The 25,827-nt window shown below is 37.7% G+C and overlaps 1 long non-coding RNA gene and 1 pseudogene across 1 annotated transcript in view; one reads left to right on the top strand and one right to left on the bottom strand.

The window, feature by feature from the left end:
• Positions 1–25,827, top strand: part of LOC118989290 (uncharacterized) — a 151,795-nt gene that overhangs the window by 2,706 nt on the left and 123,262 nt on the right. The window lies entirely within an intron of this gene.
• Positions 14,415–14,881, bottom strand: LOC118989289 (mitochondrial import receptor subunit TOM5 homolog; annotated as a pseudogene).

Genomic DNA, 25,827 nt, shown 5'->3' with positions numbered 1-25,827 from the left:
TTAATATCTGGGCTCTCTAACCTGTTCCATTGATATATGTGTGTATCTGTATCTGTTTTTATGCCAGTACCATGCAGTTTTGACTACTATAGCCTTGAAGTATATTTTGCTATCGGGTAGCATGATACCTCCACCTTTGTTCTATGGGTCTTCTTTGGTTTTATATAAATTTTAAGATTATTTGTTTTAGTTCTGTGAAAAATTCAATTGGTTTGTGATAGGAATTGCATTGAATCTGCACATTGCTTTGGGTAGTATGGACATTTTAGAGTATCATTGCCTCCTATCTATGAGTACAGTATATCTTTTCATTTATTTTTATCTTTATAGTGTTTGAGTACAGGCCTTTTATTTTCTTGTTAAATTTATTACAATTTTATTTTTTGATACAACTGTAAATGGGATTGTTTTCTTAATTTCTTTTTCTGATAGTTTAGTATTGGTGTATTCAAATGCAACAAATTGTGAATATTTATTTTGTATCCTGATACTTTAGTGAATTCATTTGTTAGGTCTAATAGAGTTTTAGTGGAGTCTTTAGGGTTCTTTCTATATAGTACCATGTAATCTGCAAATAATGACAGTTTTGCTTCTTTCTTTTCAATTTGGATGTCTTTTATTTATTTTTCTTGCCTTATTTCTGTGGCTAAGCCTTCTAATACTATCTTTAATAAAATGGTAGAAGTGGACATCCTTTTCTTGTTCCTAATTTTAAAAAAAGGCTTTTAGCTTTTCACCATTGACTATGATGTTAGCTATAGGTTTGTCATATATGGCTTTTATTATGTTGAGGTAAGTTCTGTCCCTACTTTGCTGAGTTTTTATCATACACATATATTGTCAAATACTTTTTCTGCAGTTGTTGATAATCATGTGATTTTTATCCTACATTTTGTTTATGTGCTGTATCATATTAATTGATTTGTAGATATTGAGACAAACTTGCACCTCAGGAATAAATCCCAATTGATGATGGTGTATGATCTTTTTAATGTATTGTTGAATTATTTTTGTTACTATTTTGTTATGTATTTTTGCATCTATGTTTATCTTTAAATGTTTGGTAAAATTCACCTGTGATTTCATCTAGTCTAGGATTTTTGTTTGTGAGTGATTTTAAATTACTGATTCAATTAGTAGTTATCAGGCTGTTCATATTTTCTGTTTCTTCCCGATTCAGTCTTGGATGACTATATGGTCCTATGAATTTATCTGTTTCTTCCAGGTTATCCAACTTGTTGGCTTGTAAATGTTCATTATATTTTCTATATATCTGTGGTGTCAGTTGTCACTTCTCTTTCATTTCTCAGTATATTTACTTGGTCCGTATCTTTTTTTCCTTGATGATACTGGCTAAAGTTTAATCGATTTTGTATATCTTTTCAAAGAACCAACTCTTGATTTCATTGATCTTTTGTAATTTTTGAGCCTATTTTGTTTATTCCTACATTGGGAGTATAGATGTTTTCTACAGTTAAGTCTCTTGTTAGATTGATCATTTATTATGAAATGCCCTTATTTGTGTCTTGTTACAGTCCTCGTTTTAAAGTCTCTTTTGTCTGACCTGGCTGGTGTAGCTCAGCGGATTGAGCACGGGCCTGTGAAGCAAAGAGTCACTAGCTCGATTCCCAGTCAGGGCATATGCCTGGGTGGCAGGCCAGGTCCTCAGTAGGGGACACATGAGAGGCAACCACATACTGATGTTTCTCTCCCATTCTTTCTCCTTCCCTTCCCCTCTCTCTAAAAATAAATAAATAAAATATTTTAAAAAATAATAAAGTCTCTTTTGTCTGATACAAGTATTGAAGTGAGTCTCCTGTAGGCAGCGTATAAATGGGTCTTGTTTTTGTAGTCTATTTAGCTACCGTAGTACATCTTTTGATTAGAGCATTTAGTTCATTTACATTTAAAATAATTATAAATAGGTATGTAGTTACTGCCACTTCACTAATAGTTTTCTGGGTTTTTTGTAGTTCTCTTACTTTTTTTCACCTCTTGCTCTCTTTTTTGAATGTTGACTTTCTGTGGTGTTATGTTTGAATTCCTTTCTCTTTTTTTTTCTTGGTTGTATATCTCTTACAGAGTTTTGGTTAGTGCTTACCACATGCTTTATATATACCAAACTATGTTTATAGTAGTCTATTTAATTAATGGTTGCTTAATTGAACACATACTAAATCACTACAGTTTTTATTCACCTATACCCATCTATGTTTTTGACACTATTTTTACTTCTTTTATGTGGGTTTGTATGTATCTCATAATTTATGGTTGAAATTACACATAATCTTCCAATTTCTGTTTTTATAGTTGATTAGTCCACTGCTTTTACTCTTGCCTTTGTCATTGTGATATTTTTCTTTCCTATATTTTCTTTTTCATATTTTGTAATATTTTTTCTTAAAAAGTCCCTTTACTATTTCTTGTGATACTGGCTTTGTGGTAATGAATTCCTTTAGATTTTCTTATATGATTATCTCTTTACCTCTGCTTAGATTTTAAATGATACCTTGCTGGCTAGAGTAACTTTGGTTAAAGATTTTGGTCTTTCATACATTTGAATAATCTATACCAGTTCCTTCTGGCCTGAAAAGTTTCAGTTGAGAAATCAGTTCACAATCTTTCGGGAGCTCCCTTTTAGGTAGCAGATTGTCTTTTTCTTGTGGCTCTTAAGAGTCTCTTTGTCTTTAACTTTTAGCATTCTACTTATGATGTGTCTTGGTATGGGCCTCTTTAGATTCATCTTGTTTGGGACTTTCTGTGCTTCCTAGATTTGTATGTCTGTTTCCTTCACCAGGTTAGGAAAGTTTTCCATACATTTTCAATTCCTTGCTCTCTCTCTTCTCTGAACACCCTGTTGATGCAAATGTTGGTACACTTGAAGTTGTCCCAGAGGATCCTTATACTGTCCTTATTTTTTTTTCTTTTGATGTTTCAACTGGATGTTTTCACTACCTTATTTTGCAAAGCAGTGATTCAGTTCACTGTTCCATATAATTTGTTGTTAATCCAATCTAATGTATTCTTCATTTCAGTTATTGTATTCCTCAGTTCTATTATATTTTCTACCTTTATGATATTTCCTATATCTGTACTGAAGCTCTGAGTTCATGTACTCTTCCTCAGTGTTAATTGAGCATTCTTATAAACTGTATTTTAAGCTCTCTTTCTGGTAGATTGCTTCTTTTTCATTCTGTTCTTTCATTCTGGAGTTTTGTTCTGTTCTTTAATTAGGAACATGGTTCTCATCTCATTTTACTGATCCCCTGTGTTTGTTTCTATATATTAGGTAGATCTGTTATGTTTCCCTGGCTTAACAGAGTGGCCTTATATAGTAGATGTCACATAGGGCCCAGTAGTGCAATCTCCCTGGTCACCAGAGTCATGTGCTCCAGAGATGTCTTCTAAGTGGTTTGTATGAGCTCTCTTATTGTATTTGGGCATTGATTGCTGGTAGCACATTAGTGGGTGGGAATTGATCCTCAGGATGACTGGCTGTGAAGGCCTGCAGCAACTACAGAGGAGAAGCTGTTACACGGGGCCTGACCCCACAGAGTGGCATTTGCTTTATTGTGATTCTGGTGCCAAATGGGGCCATCCTTCTGATATGTAAATTGTGGTTCTGGTTGGGTAGGGCTCAGCTGTAATCTGAAGCCGTACATTGTGTATATACACAATATATGAAGGCATATATTGTGTCTGGAGCCTCTTGGGAAATGCTCTCTTTGGGGCCTATATCAGCTGTCATTTGTGCCAGGCTTGGGTCCGCTTGGCAGGAGCTACAAAGTGATGTGAGGTTGCTTGCTGCTTCTGCTTGGGTTGGAGGTACTTGGGAGAGTGTGAACTGAGCCAGGCTGAGACTTGTACTGGACTTGGGACACTTTGTTGGGCACCAGAATGCAAGCTGAGCCTGGTAACTGCTTGTGTTGTTTGTGGACCTTTGAGAGAGTCTGAAGCCAGCAGTCATGTGAGATTCACAGATTTTGAGGAAGGTCTGTAGTGTGAGCTGAGACAGGCTACTTATGTGGAGGAGCCTCTGGAAGAGGCTGAGGCCAGGTGACAGAGTTGGGTGGGGTGGAGTCTCTTGGAATGACCAGAGTAGAGAGAATGATATTAGACAGGTTAATTGAAACTTATCTTGTGTTGGGTCACCTGGGTAGGGAGAGAGCTCCAAAAAGGAAAAATGGTGCCTGCTGGCACTCTTGTCTCTGGAGTTGCTCCAATCTCTCTCTCCAGCCTTCAGCTTGAAGTTAGTTAATTTAGTACTTCTATATTTGTCCCTGGCTCTTTTCAAGTTATTCCTCATGTGCTCAAGTTTAGAGTGAGTGAGCGTTTGAGCAAGTAAATCTGTGTGCAGGCCATTTAAGAATAGTGCCTTGCTCTCTAGCAGCCCTTTGTCTTTCTTGCATGTATTTCCCCTGATTTTCCCAGCCAGGTGTTAATGAGTCTTTTCTTCCCAGCACTGATGTTCCTGATTAGGGAGCCTGGTGTGGGGCTGGTACCCCTTGCTCCTTATGGGGGACCTCTGCTTCTGAGGTCCCATTTTTAATCACTACCCATGGGTGTGGGACCAGCCTGTTCTATATCTCTGCCCCTCCAGTCTTCACATGACATCTTCTTTATATCCTCATTCATAGGAGTTCCATTCAGCTAGATTTAAGGTGTTTCTCAGTGATGCCTGTTCTATAATTTAGTTATAATTTTGATATGGTTGTGAGAAAAGGAGAGCTCAGAGTTTACCTACTCCATCTTGACTCCATGCTCTTCATTTACCATTTCTTTTTTTTCTTTATTTCTGAAGATTAAAGTTTCTACCAAGTATGATTTTCCTTTAACCTGAAGAATTTCTTTTGTTTTAGCATTCTCTGTAAATCAAATTAGCTGGTGACAAATGTTTTGTCTTCATCAGTCTACAAATATCTTTTGCTTCACATGCACTCCTAAAAATTTTTTTTCCATTGAATATGAGGAAGACAAAAAGGTATACTCCTCCTATGTTTCTGCTCCACTCTCAATACTCTCCTATACTCACAACACTTCACATCTGACATCATATGTGTGGTTTTTCCATATTTCAAGCAGTTTTTGGAACATCAGCTGAATGTTTTATAATGTAATCCAATCCTGACACTAATTGTAGTTAGTACAGACCCCACAGGCTAAGGGCTCAGTCCCTCAAGAGAACTCTCCACTTTTGTCAACACTTGCAAGTAGTAGGTTTCTAGATTACCCAGAAATTTTGTCTACCTTTGCTACAAATTGAATGTTCTCAAAACCTTCTCCTTGGATTCAGTCATTTGCTAGAACAGCTTATAGGACTTAAACATAAGTCACATTTACCAGTATTATATAATACATAATATGATAAAAGATATAATTGAATAGCCAAATGAGAGATACATAAGGCAAGGTCTGGAAGGGTCCCAAGTGCCAGAACACTCTCCCTGTGGAGTTGGGATACCCCACCCTCCTGGTACGTGGTTCTGTTCACCAACCTGAAAGCTCTCTGCATCCCATACTTTTGGCATTTTATGGAGTCTTCATAATATAGGCATGACCAATCATTAACTCCATTTCTAGCCCCTCCTTCTTTACCAGGGAGTGGGGGAAGAGCTGAAACTTCCAAGCTTCTAATTGCGACTTGTTCTTTCTCATGACCATCTCCCATCAAACAGCCCTTCCAGAGCCATCTGATTAAAATGAAATACATTTCTGTTCTTCAGGAAATTCCAAAGGGTTTTGGAACTCTGTGTCAGAAGCCCTTTAAAGATACTTCTCCATTTTTTCTGGCCCAGATTTATTTTTGTGATACTTTTTGATAAGAAGTTTGCAGGTATTTAAATCATTGCTCTCTGTGGGGGTGACTTTCCTCACAAGTCCCCCCACATGCCACAGATGAGAGTAAATATGACTGAGACATGATGTGATCTGCTTGGTGAGGAGAAGTGGCCAGTTTCCCAGAGGAAACGGGCCTTGAGCAGTGACCAGTTTCTTAGGGGAAAAAGGCATTGAGCCCCTTCCTCCAAAGGCTTTTATTGGGTTGTAATACACAGGAATACAGGGCAGCAAGAATCAAACAGTAGATAAACTTTCAAAGAAATCTGAGGGCTCAGTGTGAGTCAGTGTCTGTCAGGAAAGGGGGTTGCGAAACTTTGAGGAGACATACTCATATCCTCTCCGACCCTTATCATATGAATGAAAGCACTCTTAACAGCAGATTTCACAGGTTTATCAGGAAGTCTTTGTGATACCAGATTTTTCCCCAGGACACGCTCTAGCAAGGCAAGGAGCTGCACCCCTCCCCAACAGGTATTCAGGCTTAAGGGGATTAGAGCCAGGAAGCACCTCTCCCAGAGGACATGGGGACTCAGGCTATGTCAAAGCCGGGGGGCAAGAGTCCACTGCTCTTTGTTGCAGCCCCCCGAGTCCTTCCATGATGGCCTCACAAGTGGTCGTGTCTGGCCTAGGTTGCCCCTCCTCTGAGGGCTCTTACTCACCATGGACTTCCAACCATGCTTTGGGGGCAGGGAGGAAACTGAGGCAGCATTTTCTACCAGAAATAAACTTTGTCTCCTGCAGCTCGCATTCCAGAAGTCGCCACTGGCCCTTAGCCACAGAAGGTAGAGTTATAATTCCTAGAACCAGGCAGAGTGGTCCACAACAGTTCCCCTTGAAGATAGAGACCCTGTCGTGGATCTTGGTCAGCATTACTTAACACAGTGCCTGATACATAGTTGGTGTAAAGTAAATGTTTCTTGAATGTATTTTGATTGCATTAAAATTTTAGTACATTAATATAAAGAGGCTTATTAGGGTTCCATTTTGGTAGGATCTGACTTTCCTATATGTATTACTGCTGTTATTTTACAATACAAGGTCATTTTAGTAGGCTTGAATTATTACATGAAAGAAAATATGCATTACTAACTTTCTGAAATAGTCTTGTTTCCTCAGTTTTTCCTTGGTTAATTGGTTTCCTTTTCTTGTAAAAGAAAAACTGGATGCAAGCACATGCTGCCCACAGGCACTTTTGCATATAAACTACTCATTTAATGAAATAATGGACAGTTAAGGGACACCTAGAAAGTACTAAGTCAAAAAGTGACCTGAGAAAATTCTGTGTTTTATAGCACTCCATTTGATGTTTAATGTACACATAGAGAATTAAAGACAGGAGAGATTTCCTGTTGAAGCTCTCAAGTGTTTCCATCTTCAGGAAAAAAACAGACTGTCTGCCTGATCATCTTATTGTACTTCAAAATCCAGTAAGTGCTTTTCTAATTTTGTATAATTTTGATTCCAAAATATTTGTCATTGATATTTTCATTTTTTTGTCTCTTGATTTTTAATTGTTCTCATTGTGAAAATAATCCAGAAAAGTACATAAATGGAAATGTATGGTATAACCAATTTCTATATGTAAATACCACTCTAGTCAATAAATAGAATGGAATTGTTGTATTTTAAGAAAATGCAACATGTTATGGAAAGAGCATGCCATATTTTCTCCTAAAAGTACTATTGTCTTGTTTTCCAATTAAGTTCAGTAATTTACCTGGAACTGATTTTACTGCGTGATATGAGGTAAAAGTCTTCTTTTATTTTCCTCTATGTAGATCTCCAGTCATCCTAGCAATATTTATTTATTTATTTATTTATTTATTTACTTATTGTATTGATTATGCTATTGTAGTTGTGCAGGTTTTACCCTCTGCACCTAGCCTCCCCTACTCCCTCAGGCAATCCCCACGCCATTGTTCAGGTCCAAGGGTCATGCATATAAGTTCTTTAGCTACTCCATTTCCTATACTGTACTTTACATCCCCATGGCTATTCTGTAACTACGCATTTGTACTTCTTAATCCCCTCATCTCTTTACCCATTCCTCCACACCCACTCCAATCTGACAAACATCAAAATAGTCTCCGTATCCATGATTCTGTCTGTTTTTCTTATCTGTTTCAATTGTCTTTTTTTAAATTTATATTTAGAGAGAGAGGAAGGGAAGGAGAGAAACACCAATGTGTGGTTGCCTCTCGTGTGCCCCCAAGTGGGGACTTGGCCTGCAACCCAGGCATGTGCCCTGACTGGGAATTGAACCAGCGACACTTCATTTGTCTTTTAGATTCAATTGTTGATAGATATGTATTTATTTTCATTTTATTGTTTGTAGTTTTGATCTTTTTCTTAAATAAGCCTCCTATATTGCTTCATTGTTTATTTTCTTTTTTATTTTCAATTTTTAAAAGATTTTATTTATTTATTTTTAAAGAGGGTAAGGGAGGGAGAAAGAGGGAGAGAAACATCAATATGTGGTTGCCTTTCAAGTGCCCCAAGCTGGGGACCTGGCCCACAACCCAGGAATGTGCCCTGACTGGGAATCGATCCTATGACCCTTTGGTTCACAGGCCAGCGCTCAATCCACTGAGCCACATCAGCCAGGGCTATTTTAAATTTTTTTTATTGTTCTATTACAGTTGTCTCAATTTTTCCCTCATTGCTCTCCCTTGCCCCACCTACCCCCCAGTCCTTCAGTCAGACTGCATCCCATTGTCCATTACCATGGGTGCTTTGTATGAGTTCCTTGACTAAATCTTTCCCCTCCCCCTACCTTTGGTCACTGTCAGTTTGTTCCTTATTTCCATGTCTCTGCTTCTATTTTGCTCATTTGGTTTTTTGTCCATTAGGTTCAACTTGTAGGTGAGATCAGATGGTATTTGTCTTTCACTTCCTGACTTATTTCACTTAGCATAATACTCTCCAATTCCATCTATGCTGTCACAAAGGGTAGGAGTTCCTTCTCTTTCTGCTGTGTAGTATTCCATTTTGTAAATGTACCACACAGTTTTTTGATCTCCTCATTTACTGATGGGTACTTAGATAAGTCCCTTAAACATTTCATATAATATTGGTTTGGTAATGATGAACTCCTTTAGTTCTTTTGTGGTCTTGTTACCGAACAAGGGTCCGAGGGGGGAGCAATACTTGGCCCACTGAGGGATGCCAAAAACTGCTACAGAAAACAGGGGCCCCTCCCAAGGATGATACACTAATATCTATAGGGTTCTTCTGTCCGCTGCCAATTGGAAAGACATCTCTCAATGCCAGAGATTTGTGAAAAGGAAACAAAATGTTTATTTAATGCTATTCAGGCCTAATGCCTTCCTTAAAATATTAGTCTTTAAGGGTATACACCTACACACACACACACACACAGCGCTCCCTTCTCCCACTGTCCCAACTCCGGGTACCGTAAATCAGGAAAAGAGCACATGTCTGTTTTTCAGGTCGCTGGCACGTGAGCTGTGTCGCTGCCTGTCCAGGCAGGATCTCCAATTAATCCAAAGTCATGTGGCACCTTTCACTGGCAAGAGTTCTTTGTACCAAGTCCTAGTCAAAGTCTCCAGGCCACTCAGCCAAAGGGAGCGCCCCAAAGCTGCGTGGGCCTCTTCTACCAAAGCCGCACTCCACCAAAAGCGCGTCTTTCTTCTTCACCCGGCTGCAGGGATCTCCATTCTGGCAAAGCTACGTGGTTTTCCCTTTCACCTAGCCAAGAGGGGGTCTGCACTCTGCTGAAACTGCATGGCTCTCCCTCCTAATGGCTACAGGGGTCTACATCTTTCCAAAACAGGGTGGCTCTCCCCCTCACCTGGCTAAGAGGGGGTCTTCACTCTGCTAAAGCCACATGCCTCTCTCGCAGGCACTCTCTCAGAGAAGCAGCCCCAGTTCCCAGCCTGGTTAGCTACTCACTTCTCCCTGGCCCAAAACTTGGCCACAGGTATTTAACATATCTGTGAAACCAGTTAAAGGTTATAGATATGTTAAATGACCATTCCAGAGGTTAGCTGCAAAACTGTTGCTATGCAAAACAGCTCTCAATGGCCCTGCTCCATTCATCCCTTCCCCCAACTGACACCTGGGGGCGGGGGGGGGGGACATCTTAATATTTCCTCCAATATTCCTGTACACTTTGAGTTCTGGACACTATTCCAAATCTTTTCCGGGCCCCCCCCTTGACTGCACCCTGTATCAGTCTGAGAAGCTCTTTACCTATCCTTTGATTCTAAATATTTTTGCTGGGTAGAGCAATCTTGGCTATAGGTTCCTGCTTTTCATGACTTTGAATATTTTTTGCCAATCCCTTCTACCTTGCAAAGTGTTGTTGTTGTTGTTGTTGTTGTTGTTTTGAGAAATCAGCTGACAGTCTAATGGAAACACCTCTGTAGGTAACTAACTACTTTTCTCTTGTTACTTTTAAGATTTTCTTTTTATCTTTAGCCTTTGGCAATTTAACTATGATATGTCTTGGAATGGGACTTTTTGCATCCATCTTGTTTGGAACTCTCTGTGCTTCCTGGGCTTGCACCTCTATTTCTTTTGCCAAATTAGGGAAGTTTCATTTCACTACTTTTCAGATAAATTCCCAATTTCTTGCTCTTTTTCTTCTCCTTCTGGTACTTTCTTATTTTCCAAATCATTGATTTAATTTTTGGCTTCCTCCCCTCTACTGTTGTTTCTCTATAATTTGTTTTTTATTTCAATTAGTGTATCCTTCATTTTGGACTGGATCTTTCTTTGTCTCCTCATTTTGATATCCTCCCTGTGTTTGTTTCTATGTGTTAGGTAGAGCTGGTATGATTGTCTTCATAGCATGACCTAATGTAGTAGGTGTCCTGGAGGGTCCAGAGGCACAGCCTCCCCTGTCACCCAAGCAGGGTACTTGAGGTGTTCTCTTCATGTGGACTGAATACACCTTCCTCTTGTAGTTGAGCCCTTATTGCTGTTGGAAGGTCGATGGGAGGGATTTACCCAGGCAGGTGAGCTGAAATGACTGGCTGTGACCACTCGGAGGATCAGCTGTGAAGGGGCTGGGTGGTGGTACTCCAGTGTGGTCTGATGTTGTCCACTAAGTGCGCAGGTTCTGGAGTTTCCCAAGTGGTGCAGGCCAAGGTCAGCCCCCACCTCTGTTCTTCTGCCTGAGGCCACCCTGCCTGAGCTATAAAGCAATATTAGATGGCTGCTACTTGTGTTTGTGCTTAGAGATTCCCAGACAAAACCAAGGTGTGAATCTAGGCTGGCTGGTGCTAGTGCCTGTCCTAGGGCCACTTAGCTGGAGGGATGGGGGCTGGGGGGCTCACTGAGGCCAGGTGTTACTTGTTTGGAATGATTTAGGAAGTTGTGAAGTATGAGCCAAGACCCGCCTTTCATATGGAAAAGTCACTGTTAATAGCTTGGATGGGCCATTAAGTTGGGTTGCACAGAATCTCAGGGGATCTTCAGGACAGCACAAGAAGTGTTAGCCAAGTTGATGGAGTCTCAAATATGGGACTCCATATTTGAGAGTTGGCTCTGTGGTTCTGTGGGGAAAGGGTTCAGAAAGGAACAATGGCCTCTGCCCATCTTTCTATTTGGGAGAAAACTCTCCCTGACTCTGGCCTTGATGCCCAACACTTCAGTTCTTCCCTGTGTGCCACTGGTCCTTTTAAACTGCTACCCTAGTGCTGCAGCTCAGAGGGAGAGAGTTTGAGTAAGTCTGTGTGTGGGGTTATTTAAAGGGAACTGCTTGGAACTCTAGAAGTTTTTTCCATTGACTCAATCTTTCCTGGTTTTTGCAGACAGAAGTTATGGGGACTTATCTTTCTGGTACTGGAACCCTGGGCTGGATGGCCTGTTGTGGGGCCGGGACTCTTCACTCCTGAAATATTCCTTCCAAATTTGTATCCACCACATGTATATGTGGGACCGGCCTGTTCTCTTCTCAACGCCTGCTACCAGCCTGGGTGGATATGGTTTCTTTAATTCTGTAGTTGTCAGACTCCATTCAACTTGATTTCTTACTGTTCTGAGTGATGGTTGTATTCTGTAGTTTAGTTGTAATTTTGATGTAGCTTTGCAAGGAAGCAAGCCCTATTTACCTATGCTGCCATGTTAACTGGAAGTCAAACCTGATATTTTGGTCTCTCTTTACAGATAAGGCTGGTAATGCCCACTTGTCAGGATTAAATCTCAACAATATATGAAAGTGCTGTGATGGTGCTTATCTCTGATTATATATTGATTTTTCATTCTATGTTTTTTGCTTCCATAGAAGTAAAGGACTTCAATTTGAGTTTTCACAAACACTATAATGGTATACAAAAAAGAAAAAGAAAACGAAAATAAAGAGAAACAACTGGGATTCTATTGGGAAGGGCTGAGAATATAGATATGCTGAGAATGGCTTAAATTGAGATACAGACTACCTCCTGTGTTCTCCATTTTTTGAATTTCGAATTCTTTGGACTTCACAACTTTTTCTTAATTACAATCTTTTACATTTTAACTTACTAATAATATACACACCAATGTTTCTTAATTTAAACTCCCTAACTTGCAAATCACCATCGCATTGTTATTTTTAAAATTAAAGCAGGGATTTAAACTTTTTTCGTAATACCTCACATACAGGAATATTTTAAAAAGAAAAAAGTTTTTAATGATATTTAAACTTTTCTATTTGTTCAGAGATCTTAGGAACATATGATCTTTGGTCTGCAAACTTCAATGCTTTATAAAATATTTACTTTTTCAATTGTAGACTTTCAATCTCTAGTATTTTGTTTTTAAAAATAAAAGTTGTACACATTTATTATTTTAAACACTCCTTATATATTAGAATTGAGTTTAATTTTTATATATTCATGAATAACATTTTTTGAAAATTAAGTACCACAAAAAGAGAACAACAGGTTTGGAATACAATGTAATATATTTAAAAAGGAATTACATGTGTTTTATTAAACATAGAAGAATTGTTTGGTTATTTGACAAATTAGAGTTACTTTATTAATTTCTACAATAACATGCATTTAGATTTCTAGACAGTAGGGTCACATTATTACATTTGATACGTGAATTAGTAAAAGCTGTATTCATTAACATTTTCTTCTATATTATAAGAAAACAACAAAGGTTTTAAGGAACATTCTAAGAACAGATGAATTTGAAGATAAAGAATTATTTGTTTTATGTTTGGACACCTGCAAATAAAGTGGATCTTGTAACAATAACTGTAATGGACTGTGACAATTCAATTTATTTTTCATTTTGATGGTTGGGTATATGGTTTCTTCTAAAATGAGATGTATATGTGTTTATATATATTAAACTATAAAGAATTTTCTAATCAGTTTTAGTTTTGCAGGGAGTTTTGTAAATAAATTTGGAAGAAACACAAGTGAAAATGTGGTTAATGACACAGGAAGATTGTGTATTTATAATTTGCATTCTACTTTCAGTCTTGTTTTTCATCACTTGTAATAATAATAATAATAATAATAATAATAATGGAAATATAATCTATAAACATTCTCAAATATAAAGTATTTGCTGCAATGTATATATGGCATATAATTTCTTGTTGCTGAAGTTGGTGCTCTTTTGTTTCACACTGATTTAAGACCAACACTTGAATGACCTTTACAGTCTTTACAGAGGCCTAGGCTGAATCAGGCTGTTCAGGGTGTGGAGTTCTCAGAGAAATGAGGGACAAATACTTAATAGGCTTTTGTTTTCAAATATATGATTGCTCTAGGTTTTGAATAACATTGTCTAAAATTCATAATTAGCAAAGATTGACAGTTTGGAAACGATTAATTAAACTGAAAGTGAAAAATGCTGCTACTGTGTCATTGATCAGATCACATGAACAAAAGTAATTGCAAAATACATTATTTCTGAAGAGGAAAAAATTTAGGCATTTGTAAATAATTAAGGTACATTGAGATTCAGTTCTTTAATTTCTTATAACATGAACATGTATAGATGAAGAATTTTGATGCTTAAACTTTTGGCTTCTAGAACTTTTATACGAGCTCTTGGAATTTGTCACTCTGAATGTTACTATTTCTAAAAACAAAATTTTCTTCCAAGATAGTGCCAAAACATATTGCTGATATAAAGATAAGTGTAAACTCTCCTTACTTCTGTACTCTCAGGTGCTCTCATCTTTGAGTCTATTGGGAAGGCATTTTAGGCCATATTTGCTAGAAAGTTTATTTTAAATTGAATTCTGAACTCCTGAAACCAGGACCATTTTGTTTCCTGGCCTTCAGGTTTGTTACCCAGTTTCAAGGTTTAAGTACATGGTTGGTTTCCTATCTTGGTTATTTAGTACCCTACTTTTCATTATTTTGTTCCCCAGAAAAATACATTGTGTTTTAAATAGAAAAAACTTCATCAGCCACAAATTTATCAATTATTTTTTTCTTAATTGGTACATTTGTTAAAAATATAGACAAGTGGTCCTGTGCTTAAATGCTGTGTTGGCTGTGTGCTGGCTTCCGTAAACATAACTAGAGGAGTTCTTTAGTGAATGCATTTCAGACAGACGTAAAAAGGTAAACAGAAATGACTGACAACACAGGGCTACTACAGACGAAATTCTCTTATATAATTAATACTTGCTAGAAAATGGAATTTGACATTATTTACAATTACAGCAATATTCATGGAGGCTGAATATCACAGGCATAAGAAATGTCTTTTCATACTTCCCAAATAGTTTTCTATTTTAGCTATGAAGGTCAGTTACCACAACCAAACTTGTTCTTAAGAAGTGGATGTTTTATGTCTGTTCAGTCAGAGTCTCTTACATCTTTCTGGGCCTATTCATTTGCAGATTCATTTGCAGAGCAGAAATAGTAACCAGGTTCTTTGTATCATGCATTCACAGGTGATGTCCAATCTTTATATGCTGTCCAATTTCTTTAAGATAAAAGGAGTGACTCACAGCAGGGCCACATAGATAAGGAAGTTCTGTATGGAGGAAATCACATCCTCACACATCTTTCGTTTCATCTCCTCAGGGTCCAGCCTCGGTGAGGCCCTCAATACAAAACATCATGACATTGCCTCACTAGCTTCCAACTGCCACACTCTGCTTTTCCAATTATTTTAAAATTAGATGTTTATACCTTAGCCAATTTTTTTACTCTATGTTTACTTTATACTATAAATTCCAGTATATATGTGTGTGAATGCTCTCTCACACACACACACACACAAAAGGTGTATGATTTGCCATTATGTTTATATTGGTTTGCTTTATTATTTGCCTATTTTCCAAGTCTTTTGATCATAGTTACAAAAATTTTGATAGAAACTGCTCCAATTTGGAATTTGAAGAGCCCTTCCACAATGTGCTGTTACTAAGGCAGACTCTCCAATCACACTGCCATGCTTCTTCAGAAACTTCTTAGTCCCCAAAGAGTGGGTATAATTTTTGAATCTGATACTGACCTGGACTGGCAAGAATAACATTGTTATTGGCTGTAATTGGTATTTTTTGAAACCATTTTATAACCCTTGTTCTCAAAAAGAGTTTGTATGTCAGTAGGCCCCTAGGTTTCAGTCTTTTGATCCTTTTTTACTGTATATAGTCAGAGCAAAGACTGTTTTATTATATATGCCTTTATGCATATGTATAGTTTGATTAATCATTGTATGTGTCCATTAATGTTCTATGCTTGGTATATAAATTAAAAGTTGAGCCAGGTCTTGTTTCTCTTTCTTTTTTAAAAAAATAATCTGAAATGTTTTATTAAACACATAAAACCAACCATGGGCATGCTGTCTTGCTACTGCTGTTCACACATGAGGATGGGCCCTACATTGACCAAACTCTCTTTTGTTGTTGTTCTTTTTTAAATTATTGTTCAAGTACAGTTGTCCCCATTTTTCCATACCAACCTCCCCCACAGCACCCACCTCCAACTTCAATCCTACCACCCGTTTGCTTTGTCCATATGTCCTTTATACATGTTCCTTGACTGCCCTTCCCCTGTCCCCCATTATCCCCATCCCCTCTCCCCTCTGATTATTGTCACTTTGTTCTTTGTTCTGTTTTTTTTTTTTAATTTTGTTCAAGGAGCATATACAGACACCTCTAATCAGAGCACAGATCACTTAAATACTTAATTGGGTTAAATGGAAGCGAAACCATAATGCATGACATACTTCCTACTCAAGGAAATCTTCAGACATGTCTATGCAAGATCAGGCTTAGAAATAATGAGCAATGACTAGCATTCACTCAGAGTATTTGGGGGACTATGGGGAAAACACCCAGACTAGATTTGTTCTCCCAAATCCAAAAAGGTTCTTTAAATAATCTTTTACCAAAATATAAAAATGATAGAAATTGTATTACCATCTATTTATTCCCTAATCAGCCACCAGGAAATATAATAGGGACTTTAAAAGACATTTTGTCATAGGACATGAAAGTTATTTTGTCCAGAAAAGAGGTCACTTGCCATAACCTTATGGAAAAGATTTTGTTGGCACTCAATAACTGCTCTTTCATTCAATGTTTGATTTGCACCAGGCCATATGCTGGGCATTGGCCAACATCAGTAGCAGGAGAGACATCTTTGCTGCCCCTAAACTTTAGAAAGGCCAGGATCTGAGGCAGGTGATCTAAAAAGAAGATGCACAGGTTGGCACTGACCAGGTCAAGATGAGCCTTATGGACAGACATAGAAGGGGTTTGGACAAAGGCATAGAAAAATCATTGAAAGCCAGGGCCAGCGGTCTCTGTATCACTGTTGCATTGTAGAGCCAACTCTCTGGCTACAGAACAGAGACTGAATGGACAACAAGTAAGACTGGAAGCCAGGAGTCCTGTCACAGGTACAGAGGTGGGGCAGTGAGGAGGAAAAAATTAGAGGGCTTGGGGGTTAGGAAGTAGACTTGAAAGGATTTGGTGAATTACTGGACATTGGGTTGGAAGGATTGCAGTTCATTGGGTCTGAGTTGGTGCCCAGGAAGCTCAATGTCTTTAAGAAACATGAGCCAAGAATTGGAAAAATATGGCATTTCCCCTATCTTCATGATTAAGAGGCTGGAGACCTAAAGCTGGTGAGTGATGCTCCCTAGGTCACTTAGCCTGAAAATGTGACACCAGTCTTGGTTAATTGGCACTTCATACTTATTTCTGTGTCAGTGTTCTGCTTTTCCTTGTTCTCCAGCAAACCCCTGGGCAGAGCAAAGGTGGCAGATCTGTCATACAGGGCATTAGGATGAGCGGCATTTGTACTAGTAGAAGATGAGATTAACAAACTTTGTTGAGGGTCTGTCCTCATGTCAAATTTTGGCTACTCGCTATACTCATATTTTATCTCATTTAATACAGTATTATTATCTCCAATCTGATCAGATAAATTGAGACTCAGAGAGGTTATGTGATCTGTCTAAAGTCTCATAATTAGGACTTTATGGATCTTTCTGGTTCTGATTCAGATCTATTAGGTTCCAAAGGATGTGAACAAGCTAATGCCATTGTCTAGTGCCTCTGCTGACCTGCAGTCACAGTGGGGTGTGGCTAATGGGACCACTCCCTTTTTTACCATCATAAAACTACAAAATGGCATGTGGCTGAGCCTGGTTCAACTGAAGTCTCATCTTAAACCTAAAAGTTGTAATTAATCCCTGTTGGTATGATGCAGACCCTGTCTCATGGGGTCCACTACGTTGTGGATGAGATGCGAGAAATTCACACCAATTACCCACTCCTGTTGAGGAAAAGGGACAGCATGGCTTCTCTCTCAAGAGGAGAAAAAGCCTCGGCCCTTGCCTTGACTGGTCTTTATTGCTTTTCTAGGCACATTACATGATGGCCCTCATTTACTATGCACAGGTTTGCTTTTGGTGGTTACCTTTTACAGAAAAAAAAGAAGATGCTGCTGCTAATCACGTCACAGGAAAAGGATATTTGCAAATGCAAAAAGAAAAGTGGTTGAACCAGTTATACTCCATACTGAGGAGGTATGGCATAGTTTAGGAAGTTACAGTAAGCACTTTCTGTCTCAGTTCAGGGTGAGGGAGTTTTAGTAAAAGCAAGTCTCAGAGCTGCCTAGGTACATTGCAGGCTTGATTCCCCATGGGAGAACCTATCCATGGGTGTGGGTCCTGTGCACCAGACTTTACTTTCCACTGGGAGCTGGGCTTATGCCACAGAATGGTCTCCTACATTGGTAGGATTAACACTTCCGCTGAAATAGATTTTTTTCTTTATAAACAATTGTATTATTTATTTAAACTTTTAAAAATTATTGTTCAAGTACAGCTGTCTGCCTTTACCCCCCACCACTCAGTCCCACCCCATCCATCCCCACCTCCCTCCCAATTCCACACCCTCTTGGTTTTGTCCGTTTGTCCTTTATAAATGTTCCTGAAAATGTTTCCACCCTCCCCCCCAATTATCCCCTCCCATTTTCCTACTGAGTACTGTCAGTTTGTTCTTAATTTCAATGTATATGGTTATATTTTGCTTGCTTGCTTTGTTTTGTTCATTAGGTTCTATTTATAGAAGAAATCATATGGTATTTCTCTTTTACCACCTGGCTTATTTCACTTAGCATAATATTCTCAAGTTCTTTACATGCTGTTACAAAGGGTAGGAGCTCCTTCTTTCTTTCTGCTGCATAGTATTCCCTTGTGTAAATGTATTGTAGTTTTTTCATCCAATCATTCACTGATGGGCACTTAGGGGGTTTCCAGCACTTGGCTGTTGTAAATTGTTTTGCCATGAACATTGGAGTGCATAGGTTCCTTTGAACTGGTGTTTCAGGATTAGTAGTATATAATCACAGCAGTGGAATTGCTGGGTCAAAACACAGTTTAATTTTTAGTTTCCTGAGGAAATCTAAAACCATACTGTTTTCCACTGTGGCTCCACCAGTCTGCATTCCCACCAACAATGTACTAGGGTTCCGTTTTCTCCACAACCTCTCCAGCACTTATTATTCATTGATTTATTTATGATGTCCATTCAGCTGGTATGAAGTGGTATCTTATTGTGCTCTTAACTTGCATCCCTCTGATGCCTAATGATGCTGAGCATTTTTTCATGTCTCTGAGCCCTCTGTATTTCCTCCTTGGAGAATTATCTGTTCAGGTTCTCTGCCCATTTTAAAATTGGATTATTTGTCTTCCTGGAGTGGAGTTATATGAGTTCCTTATGTATCCTTATGTTTGGAGATCAAACTCTTGTGTGAGGTATCACTTGCAAATATATTTTCCATATAATTGGTTCCCTTTTCATTTGGCTGTTTTTTGGTTTATTTTTATTTTTTTAGCCATGAAGAAGCTTTAAGTGTCATTTCTTTATTCTTTCTTTTGCGTTCCTTCCTCTAGGAGACATATTGGTAAAGATATTGCCGTGTGGGATATCTGACATCTTCCTGCTTGTGTTCTTCTCTAGGACTTTTATGGTGTTGCAGCTTACGTTTAAGTCTTTTATCTATTTTGAGGGGGTTTTTTTTGTATATAATGTAAGTTGGTCATCAAGGATCAATTTTTTGCATGTAGCTGTACTGACTTCCCAACACCATTTGTAGAAGAGTCTGTTTTTACTCCATTTTATGCTTCTGCCCACTTTGTAGATATTAATTGACCACAGAGACATGGGTTTATTTCTGGGCTCTGTGTTCTGTTCCATTGGCCTATGTGTCTGTTCTTATGCCAGTAACAGACTGTTTTGATTACAGTGGCCTGGAAATAAGTTTGATGTCAGATATACTGATCCCTCCTACTTTTTTCCCTCAAAATTGCTATGGCTATACATGGTCATTTATGGTTCCATATAATTTTTGATTGATTGATCTATATCTGTGAAATATCATTGGTAATTTTTAAAAGATTTTATTTATTTATTTTTAGAGAGAGGGGAAGGAAAGGAGAGAGGGAGAGAAACATCAATCTGTGGTTGCCTCTGGCATGCCCCTCACTGGGGACCTGGTCAGCAACCCAGGAATGTACCCTGACTTGAAATCAAACCAGAGATCATTTGTTTCACAAGCCTGCACTCAATCCACTAAGCTACATCAGCCAGGACACTGCCATTGGTATTTTAATAGGGATTGCTTTGAATCTATAAATTGCTTAGGATAGTGTGGACATTAGATGATGTTAATTCTTCCAAAGCATGAACATGGTATATGCTTCCATTTATTTGCATCTTCCTTAATTTCTTTCTCCAGTGTTGTGTAGCTTTCTCAGTATAGGTCTTTTACCTCCTCAGTTAGGTCTATATCTTAAGTGCTTTATTTTTCTTGTTGCTATAGCAAATAGGACTTTTTTCCTGATTTTTGTTTCTGATTTTTATTGTTGGTGTACAGAAATGCCTTTGATTTCTAAATATTGAATTTGTATTCTGCTGCTTTGCCAAATTCACTTATTAGGTTGAGCAGCTTTTTTGGTGGAGTCTATAGGGTTGTATATGTACACCATCATGTCATCTGCAAACAATGACAGTTTTACATCCTCCTTTCCAATTTGGATGCCTTTTATTTCTTTTTCTCATCTGATTTTTTTGGCTAGGACTTCTAATAGTATGTTGAATAGAAGTGTTGAAAATGGACCACCTTTTAACTAGGTTGCTCCTGATCTTAATGGGAAAGCTCTTAGTTTTTGCCCATTGTACATGATGTTGGTGTAGGTTTCTCATATATGGCCTTACTATGTTGAGGAATGCTCCCTCTACTCCTACTTTGCTGTGTTTTTTTTATCATATAAGTTGGTTGCTGTACTTTATCAAAGCCTTTTCTGCATTTATTGATGTGATCATGTGATTTTTGCCTTTAATTTTGTTTATGTGATGTAGTACCTTTATTGATTTGCAAACATTATACCATCCTTGCATCCCTGGGATGAATCCCACTTGATCATGGTATATGATCTTTTGAATGAATTGCTGGATGCAGTTTGCAAATATTTTGTTGAAGATGTTAGTGTCTATGTTCATCAGCAATATTGGCTTGTATTTTCCCTTCACTGTTGTGTCTTTGGTGCTGTGATTAGGATGAGGCTGGCTTCATAAAAAAAAGTTTGGATGTCCCTCTTCTTGGAGTCTTTGGAATAGTCTGAGAAGGATAGAAGTTAGTTCTTCCTTAAATATTTTGTAAAATTCTCCGGTGAAACCATCCCATCCAGGTCTTTTGTGTGCTGGGAGTGTTTTGATTACTGCTTAAATTACAACAGCTGTTATTGTTTGTTCAAGCTTTCTGCTTCTTCATTCAGTTTTGGAAGATAATATTTCTCTAGAAATCTGTCCATTTCACTCAGGTTTTCGAATGTCTTGGCATATAGTTGTTTGTAGAAGTCTCTTACAATCCTTTGTATTTCTGTGGTATGAGTTGTAATTTCTCCTCTTTCATTTCTGATTTAGTTTATATGGGCCCTCTCTGTTTTTCTATTGACAAGTCACCTTAAAGGCTTGTCAATTTTGTCTGTCTTTTGAAAGAACCAGCTCCTGGATGTATTGATCCTTGGAATTGTGTTTTTAGTCTCTGTCTTTTAATTCTGATCTGATCTTGGTTATTTCCTTCCTTCTACTTGCACTAGGCTGTCTTTGTTGTCATTTCTCCAGTTCTTGTAGGTGTAGGCTTAGATTGTTTATTTGAAATTTTTCTGTCTTTTTCAGGTAGGCCTGTATCACTATGAACTTCCCTCTCAGGACTGCCTTTGCTGTGTCTCATAGGTTTTGGAGTGTTGTCTGTTCATTTTCATTTGTTTCCAGAAACTTTTTGATTTCTTCCTTGATCTTATTATTAACCCATTCATGATTTAACAGCATGCTGTGCAGTCTCTATGAGTTTAAATGCTTTTTAGTTTTTTCCTTAAGGTTGGTTTCTAGTTTCACTCCTTGTGGTCTGAGAAAATGCTTGGTGATTTCAATGTTTTTTAATTTGTTGATGCTTTTTTGTTATCCTATCATGTGGTTTATCTTTGAAAATATTCCATGTGCATTTGAAAGGAATGTGTATTTTACTCCTTTTGGATTAAAGGCTTTCTATATATCATTTAATTCTATTTGATCTAATGCATCATTCAGTTCTACAATACCCTTGTCAACATTTTGTTTGGAAGACCTATTCATTGTTGACAGTGGGATGTTAAAATCCCCTACTATAATTATATTGCTGTTTTTATCTTTCTTGAAGCCCTCCAAGATTTTTCTATATATTTCAGTGCTCCTATATTGAGTGTTTATATATTTATGTTTATGTCTTCCTGATGTGTTTTTCCCTTGAATATTATGAAGTATCCTCTGTGTCTCTTTTTATGGCCTTTGTTTTGAAGTCTATTTGGTCAGTATGAGTATTGCTACCCCCGCTTCTTTATTCCTGTCATTGCTCGGAATATTTTTTCCAACCCTTCACTTTCAGTCTATGTAAATCTTTTGTTCTGAGGTGGATTTTTTGTATGCAGCATATGTGTGGGTCATGATTTCTCCTTCTTTCATGTATTCTGTGTTTTTTATTGGAGTACTTAATCCATTTACATTTAAGCTTATTACTGATAAGTACTTTTTCATTGCCATTTTATTCCCCTGGCACCTCTTACTCCTGTTGTGTATCTTCGGTTTTTATTTAATTTATTTAATTATTATTTATTTATTTATTTATTTATTTTTAATATGTTTATAAGTTTTCTCTTTTTTCCACAATTTTTTATTTAATTATTTTTCAACTATAGTTTTCTATCTATTACTCCCATCCCATCCCCCACCCGATGCTCCCCCCTCCCTCCCATTTCCACCCTTGTCAGTTGTTGTCCATGTATCCTTTATATAGGTTCCTCTAAATCCCTCCCTTATTTCCCTTGAAATTCCCTCCCCTCTCCCCTCTGGTCACTGTCAGCCTGTTCTCTGTTTCAGTTTCTTTGGTAATATTTTGCTTGCTTGTTTGTTTTGTTGTTTAGCTTCCTGTTAAAGGTGAGATCATATGGTATATGTCCTTCAACACCTGGCTTATTTCACTCAGCATACTGCTTTCCAGTTAAATCCATGATGTTGCAAAAGATAGGAGCTCCTTCTTTCTTTCTGCAGCATAAAATTCCATTGTGTAAATGTACCATAGCTTTCTGATCTAGTCATTTACCAATGGGCATCTAGGTTGATTCCAACTCTTGGCTATTATAAATTGTGCTGCTATGAACATCGGGGTGCATAGGTTCTTTTGGATTGGTGCTCCAGGGATCTTAGGATATACCCATAACAGTGAAATTGCTTGGTGAAAAAATACGTTCATTTTTAGTTTTCTTAGAAAAATCCATACTGTTTTCCATAGTGGTTGTACCAGTCTGCAATCCCACCAACAGTGAACTAGGGTCCCCTTTTCCCATAACCTCTCCAGCACTCGTTGTTTACTTCTTTGTTTATGATAGCCATTCTCACCGGTGTAAAGTGGTATCTCATTGTGGTTTTAATTTACATCTCTCTGATAGCTAGCGATATTGAGCATCTCTTCATGTGTCTCTGGATCCTCTGTATGTCCTCCTTGCAGAAATGTCTGTTAAAGTCCTTTCCCCATTTTTTAATTGGGTTACTTGTCTTCTTAGAGTGAAGACCTGTGAGTTCTTTGTACATTTTGGAGATTAAACCATTGTCTGAGGTATCATTGGCAAATATATTTTCCCATACAGTTGGTTGTCTTTTTATTTTAATACTGTTTTCTTTAGTTGCGCAGAAGCTTTTTATTTTGATGAGATCCCATTTGTTTATTCTTTCCTTTATAGTCCTTGCTCTAGGGGACATATCAGTAAAAATGTTGCTGCGTGAGATATCTGAGATTTTCCTGCCAGTGTTCTCCTCTAGGACTTTAATGGTGTCACGGCTTATATTTAAGTCTTTTATCCACCTTGAATTTATTTTGGTGTGTGATGTAAGTTGGTGCTCGAGTCTCATTTTTTTGCATGTATCTGTCCAGTTCTCCCAACACCATTTGTTGAAGAGGCTATCTTTACCCCATTTTTATGTTACTGCCCCCTTTGTCGAATATTAATTGACTGTAGAGAGTTGGGTTTATTTCTGGGTTCTCTATTGTGTTCCATTGGTCTATGTGCCTGTTTTTATGACAGTACCAGGCTGTTTTGATTACAGTGGCCTTGTAATACAGTTTGATATCAGGTATTGCGATCCCTCCTACTTTGTTCTTCTTTCTTAACATTGCAGCTGCTATTCGGGGTCTTTTACGGTTCCATATAAATTTTTGAAGTGTTTGTTCTATATCTGTGAAATATGCCATTGGCACTTTAATAGGTATTGCATTGAATCTGTAAATTGCTTTGGGTAGTATGGACATTTTGATGATGTTAATTCTTCCAATCCATGAACACGGTATACGTCTCCATTTGTTTGTGTCTTCCTTGATTTCTTTCTTCAGTGTTGTGTAGTTTTCTGCATACAGGTCTTTTACTTCCTTGGTTAGATTTATTCCCAGATATTCTATTTTTGTTTTTGCTATATTGAATGGGGTTTTTGTCTTGATTTCTGCTTCTGCTGATTCATTGTTAGTATACAGATCCCACTGTTTTGCCAAATTAATTTATTACCTCGAGCAGTTTTTTGGTAGAGTCTTTAGGATTTTCCATGTACACTATCATGTCATCTGCAAACAATGACAGTTTTGTTTCCTTCTTTCCAATTTGGATGCCTTTTATTTCCTTTTCTTGTCTGATTGCTGTGGCTAGAAATTCCAATACTATATTAAATAGAAGTGGTGAAAGTGCACAACCTTGTCTTGTTCCTGATCTTAGTGGAAAAGCTTTTAGTTTTTGTCCATTGAGTATGATGTTGGCTGTAGGTCTTTCATATATGGCCTTTATTATATTGAGGAATGCTCCCTCCATTCCCACTTTGCTGAGTACCTTTATCATAAATGGGTGTTGTACCTTATCAAAAGCTTTTTCCGGGTCTATTGATATGACCATGTGGTTTTTGTCTTTGCTTTTGTTTATGTGGTGTATTACATTTACTAATTTGCGGATATTGAACCATCTTTGCATCCCTGGGATGAATCCCACTTGGTCGTGGTGTATATAATCTTTTTTATGTATTGTTGGATGCGATTTGCCAATATTTTGTTGAGGATTTTAGCATCTATGTTCATCAGCAATATAGGCCTGAAGTTTTCTTTCTTTGTTGTGTCTCTATCTGGTTTTGGAATTAGGATAATGCTCACTGCATAAAAAGAGTTTGGGAGTTTCCCATCATTTTGGATTTTTTTGAATAGTCTGGGAAAAACAGGGGTTATTTCTTCCTTAAATGCTTTGTAGAATTCTCCTGTGAAACCATCTGGTCCGGGGCTTTTGTGTGATGGGAGTTTTTTAAATACTGCTTCAATTTCATTTGCTGTTATTGGTCTGTTCAGGCGTTCTACTTCCTCTTCATTGAGTTTTGGAAGATTATATTTTTCTAGAAATCTGTCCATTTCATCTAGGTTTTCAAATTTCTTGGCATACAGTTCTTCATAGTAATTCCTTACAATCCCTTTGATTTCTGTGGTATCAGTTGTAATCTTTCCTCTTTCATTTCTGATTGTGTTTATTTGTGTCCTCTCTCTTCTTTTCTTAATGAGCTTACTTAAGGGCTTGTCTATTTTTTTTATCTTTTCAAAAAACCAACTCTTGGATTCACTGATCCTTAGAATTGTGCTTTTAGTCTCTATGTCATTTAATTCTGCTCTGATCTTGGTTATTTCCTTCCTTTTACTTGCTCTGGGCTGTCTTTGTTGTTTTTCCTCGAGTTCCTGGAGGTGTTGGGTTAGGATGTTTGTTTGAAATGTTTCTATTTTCTTTAGGGAACCCTGTATTGCTATGAACTTCCCTCTCAGGACTGCCTTGGCCATGTCCCATAAGTTTTGGGTTGTTGTGAGATCATTTTCATTTGTTTCCAGAAAATTTTTGATTTCTTCCCTAATTTCAATCTTGACCCATTCATTGTTGAATTGCATACCATTCTATCTCCATGATTTTTCGTGTTTGGGGTTTTTTCCTTTGGGGTTG

Source organism: Sturnira hondurensis, unplaced genomic scaffold (assembly GCF_014824575.4).
Source record: "Sturnira hondurensis isolate 20B ecotype Veracruz unplaced genomic scaffold, ASM1482457v3 Scaffold0006474, whole genome shotgun sequence".
Classification (NCBI taxonomy): domain Eukaryota; kingdom Metazoa; phylum Chordata; class Mammalia; order Chiroptera; family Phyllostomidae; genus Sturnira; species Sturnira hondurensis.
This window is presented reverse-complemented; position numbering and strand designations above follow the sequence as displayed.